Source organism: Nicotiana tabacum, chromosome 9 (genome assembly GCF_000715075.1).
Source record: "Nicotiana tabacum cultivar K326 chromosome 9, ASM71507v2, whole genome shotgun sequence".
Taxonomy (NCBI): domain Eukaryota; kingdom Viridiplantae; phylum Streptophyta; class Magnoliopsida; order Solanales; family Solanaceae; genus Nicotiana; species Nicotiana tabacum.
The window spans coordinates 115,013,115-115,029,478 of NC_134088.1; the positions used below are offsets into that span (position 1 = coordinate 115,013,115).

The 16,364-nt window shown below is 37.8% G+C and overlaps 1 pseudogene; it reads left to right on the forward strand.

Annotated features, from left to right (window-relative positions):
• Positions 1-4,114: 4,114 nt before the first annotated feature.
• LOC107827075 (3-ketoacyl-CoA synthase 3-like) lies at positions 4,115-5,602 on the forward strand (annotated as a pseudogene).
• Positions 5,603-16,364: the final 10,762 nt, after the last annotated feature.

Sequence of the window (16,364 nt, forward strand, 5' to 3'; positions counted from 1 at the left end):
GCCAACCCCTGTTTACATTTCCTTTTTAGTAATACAGGGTACCAACCCCTGGTTATATTTTTTTTTAGTAATACAGGGCACCAACCCCTGGTTACATTTTCTTCTCAGTAATACATGGCACCATCCCCTGATTACATTTCCTTACCAGTATAGGGTACACCAATCCCTAATCCCCTTATCAGTATAGGGTACACCACTCCCTAGCTGTGTTCTCCAATATAGGATACACCACTTCCTAGTTTATTTGATCCTAAATACAGGATATACCACTCCCTGATATCATTGCCAATATAGGGTATCCCATTCCCTGACCATATTTTTCCAACATAAGGTACACCAATCCTTAGTTGAGACATTCTTTTGGGACAATAAAGGAATACTGTCGGAAAAAAAAATCATCATGACCTTTTTAGGGTACACCATCCCCGATCTTTTATTTCTTTTAATAAATAAGTAGTTTAGAATTTTATTACAATAACTCACGAAAATTTTCTAGTGAAAACTAGGGCATAAGAATTTTGTTCGTTTGTTTGTTGTGGTGTCTGAGAAGGTATTACCTCGAGGCAGAATTTTGTTCGTTTGTTTTTTGTGGTGTCAGAAAACTAGGGCAGAAGAAGTCTCAATCCAAAATAAATGAATAAAAAGAGAGAGAAGTGAATCCCAATGCAGAAGCAGATGGAAAGGATATGGACTGCTCAAGACGACTGAAGTCACGAACATTGCATTTCTTGCTTTGATTAGAAAAAGTCATAGAAGAATGAACTAGCACCTACAGCTTGCAAACATCAAGGTTCAGATCAGAGTCTGAATAAAAAATCAGTCAAGACTCAAGATCAAGTTTTAGAAGACTTATATATAGGAATCTTGTAACTCATAGCTGATAGGTTTGTTTAGTTTCTTTTGATTTTGATGTAATAACTGGACTACAGACCAGAGCCTCGACGGAACCTCACTCGACTCTCCAACTCTGTATTCCATCCTTTTCCTTGAACTACACGTGACGTAATTTTCTTATAACCCGGGATATGTAGGTTGTCCAAAACCAGGACTCAGTTGCACTCTTTTCTTTTATCTCTTCCCTTTTAAGTAATGGTATGGCAAAAAATTAGTCATATCGCTCATCTTTTCTTTGCCTGAAAACTCTTCATATTTTCAAGCAAAGAGGGGCATGCTGTGAGCACCTAATCTTTGACCATGCTTGAATTTTTCTTACTCATCTCACCAATACCTCATTTCTCACTCCATCTTTTCCGCTCTCATCTTCCCACTTGTGTCCCCACCCCACTTTTCTTTGTCCCTCATGCTTGTTCCCCCACACTTTGTCCCCACTCTACTTTTTCTTGTCCCCCATGCTTGTCTCCCATGCTTGTCCCCACTCACAACCCCCCCCCTCCCCCCACATGTCTCCTCCTTCATAAAAGATCGGCTATGAACACCCTACGGGTGGTCTCGGATTCGAGCTTCAAAAATAGTCCCAAAAAACAACCAAAATCCAGTCACCAACACCACCTAAGAACACCATCCAAACTAGCAGTTTCAATCATTGTAAATCCAGCCAAAAACTCCATTAAAACAATCGAAATTGCAGCAAATTTTCCCCCACGAATCAGCTCCTTTAACACCCAAAATCCATCTGAACAAATAGATGAAATCACCACCACATAAAGCTCGAAAAAGCAGCCGAATATAGCCATAAAATAGCATTAAACACCAGGAAATTCCAGCCGCAAAGCAATAAAAAATGCATCACCATTAGCCCTCTGAAATACACCCATAAACGCGGCAAAGGTCCAAGGTCATAGTTCGTAGATCCGTTCATGGTTCCAATATGGTTTTCAATCATGGGTCTAGTGTTGCTGTAGTAGCTGCTATTAGAACTTTATAGAGTTTCTCTATGTATTGCAAATCTGAAATTACTTCACTAAAGGTCCATTTATACTTTTGATCTTTATTTCGTGCATGGCGTAATGTTTAATGTTGGTTAGCTTACGCTGCTGGTACATTGTTTATATGTTTATAGTTTGATTTGTTCTTAGTTTGAAAAACTATTATGATGCTATACTAATTTCTAGTTTCTCTTTATTAGCTTTACAACTGCAATTTAGTGGTGATAGTTATGGCTTTAGATTCCATTTGTGTGTTTCTAGTTATTTGTTAAATAAATCAGGTGAGTAAGGTTTCATTGTAATTGAACTTGGTTTAGAATTCACGAAGATTGTGTTGGTGTTTTACTGGTGGGTCAGTGCCTTTTTTTATAAAATTGAGGTGTGTCGTGTGATTTAATTTGAAGTTGGGCCCATTTGAATTACTAGATACAAGACTAAAATCAGATTTTGACTTAAGAATACTTGCTTGGTTTTGAAAGTATGTTGGCCGAAGGAATTTAATTATGTGGGGTCCGTAGAAATGGATAATATGCTCACCCACTATTTTCATAATCTAGTCCAATTAATAACTCCATTAATATTGCTAGAATGTAGTGATCTCCGATTCCTTGCTTAGTGTTATTTGACATTAGACAATTAATTTCATCAATAAGATCATACTATTTTTTCACAATAATTTCATAATCATGCCTCACAATTATCTCAAACTTAAGAAATGACTATTGAATGCGATAGTATGCTTTAGGCGCGCTCTTAAATCTATTATCGTGATTATGCATACGTTCGCGTGACATAGTTACAATTTTCAAAAATAAAGGCAAGGTATGCGTCCGCGCAACTTTGACGAAACAATCTCAATAATAATAAAGTGTTCTCAATTATGTACACGTACGCATGACACCAAACAAACGAATACACACACATGGTTCGTTTCAAGATAATTCCTTAATTACGAATAATCAACCAATAAAAGCAGATAGATAAAATATGAAAACAATGAAACACGGTTTATCCAAAAATAATATAAGCCAAATATAGTTAATAAAGCGACCGTGCTAGAACCACGAAATTCGGGGAATGCCTTACACCTTCTCCCCGGTCAACAAAATTTCTTACTCGGGCTTTATTTTCGCAGACCAATGATAATAGAGTCAAACTTTCCTTTGACTAGGGATTCAAATAAAAGGTAACTTGGAACACTCATAAACTCAATTCCAAGTGGCGGCTCTGTAAATAAAATAATCTCTACTCAAGTTTGTCACTTTAATTGAAAAAATTCTTTAACCCACAATCAATAACATATATATCTTTCGGGGGTAGAAAAGGGGTGTGACACTATTTATAGTGAAGTGCTGTTATAGAGGACATATATTATAACAATAATATAAAAATCGGTTTTGAGTAAACATATCTTTTATAGTGAATGACTATTATATATGGATGTTGTTATAGAGAGGTCTGTATGTACTTCCTTGGAACGAAAATTTTACGATCAGAATAGTAAATATAATTATATATATCGTTTTACTGCATTGGGGGATTAGAGAAGGTGAAGGGGAGATAACCTTAGAATTAGACTGTAAAACATAGTGGTTACTAGCTGCGTATTCATAATTACCAACTATACATGTTCCATTAATTGCAACCTTTTGTATTTTTCCAAATATTTAGGAGACAATGCTCTTAACAAAATAGTACAAGAAATGCCCTAAACATATTTAAAACTTAAAAAGACAAAAGTATATATTTAGCCCGTGGACATGTAATAGTAGCACGTAATAATGTGTATGAATATATATTGCATGTAATAAAGATTGTCAGTTTTTGTAAGTTCAGAAAGTTGATAGAAGTTAATCTTTCTTTCTTTTATACCTAATGTGTATGCAAATATATATGCCTGTAATAAAGTTGTCTGTTTTTGTGAATTCAGAAAGTTGATAGAAGTTAATCTTTCTTTCTTTTATACCTAATGTGTATGATAATATATATATATATATATATATATATATATATATATATATATATATATATATATATATATATATATATATATATGTATGTATGTAATAATGATTTGTTAGGGTCAAGCACCGGTCAGTTGGTGGGAGTTGAGAGAAGTCAAATATAAGTATCTATTTTCCAATAGCATTTAGTCACATGTGCCAACTTGGATCCTTCTTTTATACTCAGACTTCGAATTAGATTTCTCATCACTAAAAAAACGAAAGTGTTGGACGTAGAAAAAAGACCTTATTCTCACTCTCTTTATCCTTTAGTTTTCGATCCTTCTTCTCTTTCTCATGGATCTCATTTCAATTTTGTTTTATGGTTTTCCTCTCTTTTATCTCCTCTTCTTGATATGGAAGATTATAGATCGAAAGACACACCAAAATTGTTACATTTTGGACTACGAATGTCACAAGCCAACCGATGATCGAATGCTTACCACAGGATTTTCGGGTAAAATTATTAGGAGAAACAAACATCTTGGCTTAAATGAGTACAAGTTTCTCTTAAAAGCAATTGTGAGCTCAGGCATTGGTGAACAAACATATGCACCAAGAAATGTCTTTTATGGTCGTGAAGCATGTCCTACATATGAAGATGGTATTTTGGAAATGGAAGAATTTTTCCATGATAGTATTGACAAGGTATTGAAAAGAAATGGAATTTCCCCTACTGAAATCGATGTTCTCGTGGTGAATATATCCATGTTAACTTGTATGCCTTCTTTAGCTGCTCGAATAATCAATTATTACAAGATGAGGGAAGATATCAAGGTGTATAATATCACTGGGATGGGATGCAGTGCTAGTCTCATATCGATAAATATCGTGGAAAATATTTTCAAGAATGACAAGAACAAGATTGCACTTATGGTAACATCTGAGTCCTTGAGTCCAAATTGGTACACATGGGAATAATAGATCTATGATTCTTGCTAATTGTTTGTTTAGGTCAGGGGGATGTGCAGTTCTTTTGACAAACAAAGTGGCTTTGAAAAATAAGGCGATGTTCAAGTTGAAAAACCTAGTTAGAACACATCATGGTGCAAAAGATGAAGCTTATGATAGTTGCATACAAAAAGAAGATGATCAAGGTCACATAGGTTTTCACCTTGATAAAACATTACCAAAGGCCGCGACAAAGGCACTAGTCGATAATTTGAAAACAATTGCACCCTTAATTCTTCCAGTGAGAGAGTTACTTCGATTTGCAATTGTGTCACTTGTTATAAAAATGAATTGGGGTTCATCAAAAGGAGGAGCTAGGCCAGTGATCAATTTCAAAACAGGTGTGGATCATATTTGCCTTCATACAGGAGGAAAAGCTGTGATTAATGGAGTTGGGACAAATTTGAATCTAAGTGAGTATGATTTAGAGCCAGCAAGAATGACTTTACATAGATTTGGTAACACTTCAGCAAGTAGTCTTTGGTATGTATTGGGTTATATGGAGGCTAAAAAAAGATTAAAGAAAGGTGATAAAGTGCTAATGATTAGCTTTGGAGCAGGGTTTAAGTGTAATAGTTGTTTGTGGGAAGTGTTAAGAGATTTGGGAGATGAAAATGTTTGGAAAAATTGCATTGATAATTATTCACAGAGAAATACAGCCAATCCATTTTTGGAGAAGTTTGGGTGGATTCAAGATGAAGATCAAAACACCTTCTGTTTTCCTGATGACTTTGTTTTCCCTTGAGCTTTCATTTTCTAAATTTGTTGTCTTTTTGTTGGAGTTGATATCTCAAACCGTCACTCAATTAATGGATATTGTTCAAGAAAATTATTTTTCTTTGTTATGCAACAATAAGGTTATTTATTTTTGTATTCATCTACGTACAAACTACAAAGATACTCAACACATTTAGGTGGAATTTTTTTATTTATGATTGTTTTAGTTGATGTGGCAGTTTTTTTTAACTCAACCGTTTGAAAAATAAAAAACATTATAGATTAAAACTATTTTACTGACCCACCCTATGACCCAACCTGCTAGACTTTATTTTTAACACAACAGAACCACATTCACTTGAACAAAATAAACAATAGGCTCTCCTTCTCTCCCTCTCAAGGCGATTTAGTGATTTTTCTCAGCGCAGTCAGCTTTTTAATTTTGAATTTGGAATCTATAGTGGATTGAGGAGAAACCAAGGAATCTCCACCAAAAAAAAAAAAAAAATTACAGAAAAAAGATACTATAAATTTTTAGCGTCGCTTAGCGACATTTTTTAAAATGACCTTAGTGCCCGTCGGGCATAACTTCTAATTATAATATGTACATAAGTTAGTTTTTTTTATGAGGCAACAGTTCGTGACATTTCTAGAATTTACATACAACGCATATAGTATATTGTGTGAGAGGTTGGCAATTGTGGACTTAGGAGAGGAAGAGGCATACCTAAAATGTATTGTGGAGAGGTAATTAGGTATGACATGGTATATCTTTAATTTACAGAGGACATGACCTTTGATAGGAGCATAGGCGTATGCAGAACTTTTTATAAGCGGTGTTGTAGTTACATAAAAAAAATATTACTCAATATCATTTTTTCACAAGTTGAAAGTCTTGGACCAATGGTATAGTTGATACTATTGCAAAGGAAGTTGTAGGTTTAATTCTCCTTAGAATCAATTTTTTAATAAAAATGCACGCTCAAAGATCTTCGAAAAATAGAATATCTAGGTCCAGATTAGAACCTATAACTTTTACAAGCCCAAATACAAGCTTGACCAGCGGACCAAGAAGTACTCTCTGCCAAGAAGCGATGTCATTAATACATATTGCTTTATTTTTGCAGAATATTAGTATAAATATTTAATATCGTTTACCCTATAAAGCGATTTCGGATGACACCGCTTACACCCATGTGCATCCGTCTCTGGATAGGAGAGTATTGAAATGTCTCAAACAAGGCAGGTTTGAGACTGAACTTGTGGTCAATTGGCAGGTTTACTGTATTGAAATGTCTCAAACAAGGTTGGGTCATCCAAAACAAGATGGATCAAGTAAAGTAACCACCCTAACATTTGCTCTTACTTTTGTAAGTTTAAGTGTGGGTGTCTCAACTTTTCGAGCGATTTCAACTTTAAGGAAGCTAATAATCATCCAAACAAAGCCGTACACTCAAATGATGCAATGGTAATACAAAAGACTAAATAAATTAAAACCAAGTGGAATGGTTCTTTCAACTTTTAAAATATGACATGAGAAATATAATAATAGTATTAAATAAGCATGATACACTATATGTAACAATAACAATAATAATATACCTAGTTACATCATCGTCTGAAAAATAAAATTTTGTTATTTCAATATATATTACATAAAAAGAGTTATAGCCCACCTTCATAAAAAAAAACTAAAAGTATTATTTAAATTTTTGTTGTAACACAAAAATATAACTTCTTTAAACAATCGTAAGATAGAATAAAATAGAGTAAATAGAAACCTGAGGAGTTATTCATATACAGTGAAGTATAAATAAATAGTCCAGAGGCGAAGGTTCAACATAATACCCTGTCAATTCTCTAGATGGTCAGTCCGTCGATTTTTTATTTTTTATTTTATTTTCTTGGACTTTGGAACAGTCAATCTCAGCTAAACAAACTACAGTATTAAATTTTTTTGTACTAATTACTAATACTTTTATGAGTGAATTTCTAATCTGACCCTAAATTATCACTTAACTCATAATTCCTTCCCCATAAATCACAATTGTTTTAATCCAACATCATGTTAGATTTGAATGTTGACAATGAGGGGTGGTATCTGTATCGGAGCTAGTTGGAGGGTAAGGGATTCGATTGAATCCTCTTTGCCGTAAAAATATATTGCATAAATAAGGTAAAAATAAATTTATGATATTATTATTATATATGATCATTTGAATTCCCTTGGAATAGGAGAAAATTTTAATATAATGATGACGGGATTGAAAATTTATTTTAAGTCACATATTCAAATTCCAATTATGTTGTTTTAGTTTTTTCTTGAAATTTCCTTGTATAAATTTTGACGCCACCCCATGAATATGATAGACATTTTACAATTTTAAACTTATAATCTTATATATTGAGAAAAATAGTAGTCAATAAGATATAAAAGGACTATCTAGAAAAAGGAAAGAAAAATTAAAACCTAAAAGATTAAAAGTGTTTGACCAAAAAATATATATCTTGGTTCAAATAACTAAATTTATATAAATAAGGATTAATCTTATCTAACAATAATATCGCTGGATCGAGTTCTTAAAAAACCAACGAATACTATGTAGATCTGGTCGGACAGTGGCAGTGGCATACAATAAATGTTCTAGAAATTAGAAGCAATAACGTAGCATTCAATAATGATGAATAACAATAAATGATATTTAAGTAAATAAAAGGAATGAGTCATCCAAGAAAAGATGGAAAAAAGGGATGTTCTTTCTCACAATGATGAATAATAGTTAATCCCTTGAATATTTGAGTTATTCTCGGATCTAGTGGAAAAGTATAGATAAGAATCTTAGTGAAAAGATGATGTTTGTATCTTAGCAAATGAGATCTGATTCTCTTCCTCAAGTCAGTGTGTTTTCTACAAATGAATATCACATGTCCCCTATCATTGTCTCTTTTTCTATTTATAAAGAAACCATAATAGTACAAGTACTAGGATATTCTCTTTAATATCCTATCTTGAAAATTAGTTGTTACAACTCTGTCAACGGTACTCGACCTCGGCCTCGACCCTTGTCGACACCTCGACTATGGCTCTGTCATGACCCAAACTCCCTCCATATAACGTCGTGACGGTACCTAGTCTCTACGACTAGGTAAGCCTAACGGAAAACACAAAACGAAAATAAAACTTGGCAACTAACAACAGTGAATAACTAAGTAACTAGTAACAATATTGCTCGGCATGTATAATAAACAATACTCTATAAATACACAGTCTTTCCAAAACCCGAAACATCATAAGTCACAAGCTACATAAGGAAACTAAAATCTCTATACACCAGAGTCTAATAAAAGAAATACGGAAGGTAAATGACATAGGAAAGAATAGAGGAGGACTCTGAGGTCTGCGGACGCGGCAGATGAACCTTGAAGTCTCTCTACAGCAGCAAGCGCTCCCAGCTAGTAACGGGGCTGATGAGAAGTACCTGAATCTGCACACAAAACATATGCAGAAGAGTAGCATGAGTACACCATAACGGTACCCAGTAAGTATCAACTCTAACCTTGGTCGAGTTGTGACGAGGTCAGGTCAGGCCCACTGGTAAATAATAAATAAGGCAGGAGAATATACAGTATAATAAGATACTAGAATTTATCGAAAGAAAACACAACAAGGCAACAGTACAACACACAAAGGTAAACTGTAGGGGATCTACCGAGATACCATCTCGTAGTCCCAAAATAAATATACAGGGAGAACTCCCGAGGTACCACCTCATAGTCTCAAAAGTAAATATATTGGGAGAACTCCTGAGGTACCGCCTCGTAGTTTCAAAAGTAAATGTGCAAGGAGAACTCCCGAGGAACCGCCTCGTAGTCTCAAAAGTAAATGCGCAGGGAGAACTCCCGAGGAACCGCCTCGTAGTCTCAAAAGTAAACACACAACTCAAACCGATAAATACAATAGTTAACAGCAAGATTCCTACAGTTATACTGATAAAGAACAGGAAAAAATAGGAATCAACTAGGCATGCTTCACGGAGTTCAAATAAGCAGTTAAAGCACGTAGACATGCGATATTAGACTAAACAGGATAACTACACATATTGGAATAGCTCAAATAAGAATGAAAAATAGACTAATACTCATTTAAACGGTATAACTCAAATTTAAGGAAAAATAAGTTGCTACTCAGTAAAATAAATCGGGTTTTACAACAAATATCCTGTGTACGTACTCGTCACCTCACGTACACGGCGCTCACATATCACAACGGTACCAAATCCTAAGGAGATTTCCCCCACACAAGGTTAGGCAAGCCACTTACCTCGAACCTAGCTCAACCAATCGGTAACAATACCTTTTCCACGAATATCCGACTCCTAATGTCCCAAATCTAACAAAAAATAATTACATATCATAAATACAACTATAATAGACTAATCTAATTAATGAAATCAAGACTTTAACAAAACTTTTGAAATCCGTCCTAAAAGGTCGATCCGGGCCTACGTCTCGAAATCGAGTACAAAAAGTCACAAAATACGAACACCCACTCGACCATGAGTTCACCCATACCAAAATTATCAAAATTTGACACCAAATCGCCACTCAATTCCTCAAATCAACTCACCAAATCCCTAACCTCCAACTCCCAATTTTCACCTTTAAATACACCCTAACTAGGTAAAAAAATAAACGGGGAAGTAAGATTATTGATAAAAAATAAGCACAAGGGACTTACCTCAAGAAATCTCTCGAAAATTATCTCAAAAATCGCCCTAAACCGAGTTTGCAAAGTCCAAAATGACATAAATCACGAAGTCCTTCGGTTTTAAATACTGCCCAGGTATTTCCGCACCTGCGGAGCCTAGGCTCGCACCTACGTGTGCGCTTGTGCGGAAAAATGAGCGCTTCTGCGCAAACCACTTATTCCCCTCTGCCTACGCACCTGCAATGAGGGGGCCGCACCTGCGAGTGCGCGCCTTCGGAAATCTTGTCCGCTTCTGCGGTCTCACTTTGTTTGTTTGTTGTGGTATCTGAGCAGGTTTTACCTCGAGGCACAGGGTTCGAGATGAACAAAAGAAGAAGTCTCAATCCAAAATAAATGAATAAAAAGAGAGAGAGAAGTGAATCCCAATGCAGAAGCAGATGGAAAGGATATGGACTGCTAAAGACGACTGAAGTCATGAGCATTGCATTTCTCGTTTTGATTAGAAGAAGTCATACAAGAATGAACTAGCATCTGCAACTAGCAAACATCAAGGTTCAGATCAGAGTCTGAATAAAGAACCAGTCAAGACTCAAGATCAAGTTTTAGAAGACTTATATATAGGAATCTTGTAACTCATAGTTGATAGGTTTGTTTAGTTTCTTTTGATTTTGATGTAATAACTGGACTATAGATCGGAGCCTCGACGGAACCTCACTCGACTCTCCAACTCCGTATTCCATCCTTTTCCTTAAACTACACGCAATGTAATTTCCTTATAACCCGGGATATGTAGGTTGTCCAAAGCCAGGACTCAGTTGCACTCTTTTCTTTTATCTCTTCCCTTTTGAGTAATGGTATGGCTAAAAATTAGTCATATCGCTCATCTTTTCTTTGCCTGAAAACTCTTCATGTTTCCAAGCAAAGAGGGGCATGTTGTGAGCACCTAATCTTTGACCATGCTTGAATTTTTCTCACTCATCTCACCAATACCTCATTTCTCACTCCATCTTTCCCGCTCTCATCTTCCCACTTGTGTCCCCACCCCACTTTTCTTTGTCCCTCATGCTTGTCCCCCACACTTTGTGCCCGCTCCACTTTCCCATATCCCCAATGCTTGTCCTCCATGCTTGTCCCCACTCACCCCCCCCCCCCACATGTCTCCTCTTTCATAAAAGATCAGCTATGAACACCCCACGGGTGGTCTCGGATTCCAGCTTCAAAAACAGTCCAAAAAACCAACCAAAATCCAGTCGCCAACACCACCTAAGAACACCATCCAAACCAGCAGTTTCAATCATAGTAAATACAGCCAAAAACTCCATTAAAACAATCGAAATTGCAGCAACTTTTCCCCCACGAATCAGCTCCTTTAACACCCAAAATCCAACTGAAAAAATAGCTGAAATCACCAGCACATAAAGCTCAAAAAATCAGCCGAATATAGCCATAAAATAGCATCAAACACCAGCAAATTCCAGCCCCAAAGCAATAAAAAATGCAGCACCATTAGCCCTCTTAAATACACCCATAAACGCGGCAAAGGTCCAACTTTGTCTTCCCATTCAGTCGAGTCCGAGGTCGCCACCCAGTCGTAGTTCGTAGATCCGTTCGTGGTTCCAACAAGGTTTTCAATCATGGGTCTAGTGTTGTTGTAATAGCTGCTATTTGAACTTTATAGAGTTTCTCTATGTATTGCAAATCTGAAATTACTTCACTCAAGGTCCATTTCTACTTTTGATCTTTATTTCGTGCATGGAGTAATGTTTAATGTTTTTGAGCTTACACTACTGGTGCATTGTTTACATGTTTATAGTTTGATTTGTTCTTAGTTTGAAAAACTATTGTGATGCTATACTGATTTGAGTATAACGTAAAACGTCGTGACGATACCTAGTCTCTACGACTAGGTAAGCCTAACGGAAAATACAAAACGAAAATAAAACTTGGCAACTAACAGCAGTGGATAACTAAGTAACTAGTAACAATGTTGCTCGGCATGTATAATAAACAATACTCTATAAATATACAGTCTTTCCAAAATCCGAAACATCGTAAGTTACAAGCTACAGAAGGAAACTAGAATCCCTATACACCAGAGTCTAATAAAAGAAATACGGAAGGTAAATGACATAGGAAAGAATAGAGGGGGACTCCGAGGTCTGCGGACGCGGCAGATGTACCTTGAAGTCTCTGTACAGCAGCAAGCACTCTCAGCTAGTAGCGGGGCTGATAAGAAGTACCTGAATCTGCACACAAAACATATGCAGAATAGTAGCATGAGTACACCACAACGGTACCCAGTAAGTGTCAAGTCTAACCTTGGTCGAGTTGTGACAAGGTCAGGTCAGGCTCACTGGTAAATAATAAATAAGGCAGGAGAATATACAGTATAATAAGATACTAGAATTTATCGAAAGAAAACACAACAAGGCAACAGTACAACACACAAAGGTAAACTGTAGGGGATCTCCCAAGATACCGTCGCGTAGTCCCAAAATAAATATACAGGGAGAACTCCCGGGGTACCGCCTCGTAGTCTCAAAAGTAAATATACAGGAAGAACTCCCGAGGTACCGCCTCGTAGTCTCAAAAGTAAATGTGTAGGGAGAACTCCCGAGGAACCGCCTCGTAGTCTCAAAAGTAAACACACAGCTCAAACCGATAAATACAACAGTTAACAGCAAGATTCCTACAGTTATACTGATAAAGAACAGGGAAAATAGGAATCAACTAGGCATGCTTCACGGAGTTCAAATAAGCAGTTAAAGCACGTCGACATGCAATATTAGACTAAACAGGATAACTACACATATTGGAATAGCTCAAATAAGAATGAAAAATAGACTAATACTCATTTAAACGGTATAACTCAAATTTAAGGAAAAACAAGTTGCTACTCAGTAAAATAAATCGGGTTTTACAAAAAATAGCCTGTGTACGTACTCGTCATCTCACGTACACGGCGCTCACATATCACAACAGTACCAAATCGTAAGGGAATTTCTCCCACACAAGGTTAGGCAAGCCACTTACCTCGAACCAAGCTCAATCAATCGGTAACAATATTTTTTCCACGAATATCCGACTCCTAATGGCCCAAATCTAGCCAAAAATAATTACATATCATAAATACAACTATAATAGACTAATCTAATTTATTAAATCAAGACTTTAACAAAACTTTAGAAATCCATCCTAAAAGATCGATCCGGGCCCACGTCTCAGAATCGGGTATAAAAAGTCACAAAATACGAATACCCACTCGACCATGAGTTCACCCATACCAAAATTACCAAAATTTGACACCAAATCGCCACTCAATTCCTCAAATCAACTCACCAAATCCCTAACCTCCAACTCCCAATTTCCACCTTAAATACACCCTAACTAGGTGGAAAAATAAATGGGGAAGTAAGATTATTGATAAAAAATAAGCACAAGGGACTTACCTCAAGAAATCTCTCAAAAATTCTGTCAAAAATCGCCCTAAACCGAGTTTGCAAAGTCCAAAATGACAAAAATCACGAAGTCCTTCGATTTTAAACACTGCCTAGGCATTTCCGCACCTGCGGAGCCTGGGCTCGCACCTACGCGTGCGCTTGTGCGGAAAAATGAGCGCTTCTGTGCAAACCACTTATTCCCCTCTGCCTCCGCACCTGCAATGAAGGGGCCGCACCTGCGAGTACGCGCCTACGGAAATCATGTCCGCTTCTGCGGTCTCACTTCGCACCTACGGTCAGCCTTGCACATTGGCGGGCATCGCAGATGCAGCCTTATCCACGCACCTGCGACCCCTGACCAATCCACCCAACTCCACTTATGTGCCATATTGCTCGTACCTATGGGCTCGCACCTGCGGGCAGCCTTGCGCAGGTACGATTACACCAGAACCAGCCCAACACCAGAAAATCTTCCAAATCCAAAAATGATCTGATAACCATCTGAAACTCACCCGAGGCCCCCGGGACCTCAACCAAACATATCAACAAGTCCTAAAATATCATACGAACTTAGGCGAGCCTTTAAATCACATCAAACAATGCTAAAAACAGAAATTACACCTCGATTCAAGCCTAATAAACTTCAAAGTTTCAAACTTCCACAACCGATGCCGAAACCTATCATACCACATCCGATTGACCTCAAAATTTGCACACAAGTCATATTCGACATTACGGACCTACTCCAACTTCCGAAATCAGAATCCGGCCCCAATATAAAAAATTCCACTATCGTTCAAGCTTCCCAAAAATTCAACTTTCGCCATTTCAAGCCTAATTTAGCTACAGACCTCCAATTTACATTCCGGACATGCTCCTAAGTCCATAATCACCCAACGGAGCTAACGGAACCGACGAAACTCCATTCCGGAATCGTTTTCACACAATACCAACTACGGTCAAAATCCTAAGACTTAAGCTTTCGTTTTAGGGACTAAGTGTCCCAATTCACTCCGAAACCACAAAAACAACCTCCTGGCAAGTCACATAAGCAGAAAAAGGTACGAGAAAAGCAGTAAATAGAGGATCGGGCCTATTACTCTCAAAACGACCGGCCGGGTCGTTACATCCTTCCCCTCTTAAAATAATCGTTTGTCCTCGAACGAGCTTAGAGACATCTGAAGTGGTTAAAAAATGAGGATAGCGGCTCTGCAAATCATGCTCGGTCTCCAAAGTCGCCTCCTTGACTGGCTGACCCTTCCACTGAACCTTCACGGAAGCAATCTTCTTCAACCTCATCTTTCGAACCTTCTTGTCCAAAATAGCCACCGGCTCCTCAACATAAGATAAATCCTTGTCCAACTGGACTGAGCTGAAATCTAACACATGAGACTGATCACCATGATACTTTCGGAGCATAGAAACATGAAATACCGGATGAACTCCTGCTAGACTGGGAGGCAAGGCAAGCTCATAAGAAACTTCCCCAACACGCCACAACACCTCGAATGGGCCGATAAACCTTGGGCTCAGCTTGCCCTTCTTTCCGAACCTCATATTACCCTTCATGGGTGACACCCGGAGCAGGACCCACTCTCCCACCATGAATGCAATATTGCTAACCTTCCGATCCGCATAACTCTTCTGTCTGGACTGGGCTGTACGAAGTCGATCCTGAATCAATTTAACTTTCTCCAAGGCATCCTGAACCAAGTCTGTACCGAATAGCCTAGCCTCACCCGGATCAAACCAACCTATTGGAGACCGGCATCGCCTCCCATATAAGGCCTCATACAGTGTCATCTGAATGCTTGACTGATAACTGTTATTGTAAGCAAACTCCGCAAGTGGAAAGAATTGGTCCCAAGCACCCCCAAAATCTATCACACAAGCGCGGAGCATATCCTCCAGTATCTGAATAGTGCGCTCGGATTGTCCATCCGTCTGAGGGTGAAATGTTATGCTCAACGCAACCTGGGTACCCAACTCCTATTGTACAACCCTTTAGAACCGTGATGTAAACTGTGTACCCCAGTCAGAAATGATAGATACCGGTATTCCATGAAGCCTGACAATCTTGCGGATATAAATTCGATGCAACTGTTCAGAAGAATAGATAGTCATCACAGGAATGAAATGAGCTGACTTGGTCAGCCTATCCATAATTACCCAAACTCCATCAAACCTCCGCTGAGTCCATGGGAGTCCAACAACGAAATCCATAGTGATCCGCTCCCATTTTCACTCCGGAATCTCTAACTTCTGAACCAACCCACCTGGCCGTTGATGCTCATACTTCACCTGCTGGTAATTTAGACATCGAGCTATATACTCAACTATGTCCTTCTTCATTCTCCTCCACCAGTAATGTTGTCTCAAGTCCTGATACATCTTCGCGGCACCCGGATGAATGGAGTACCGCGAACTATGAGCCTCCTAGAGAATCAACTCACGCAACCCATCGACATTGGGCACACATAGCATGCCCTGCATCCTCAATGCACCAACATCCCCAATGTTGACCTCCTTAACGTCACCGTGCTGGACCGTGTCCTTAAGGACAAGCAGATGGGGGTCATCATACTGACGCTCCCTGATACGATCATAAAGAGAAGACCGAGAGACCACACAAGCTAATACTGGACTCGGCTCAGAAATA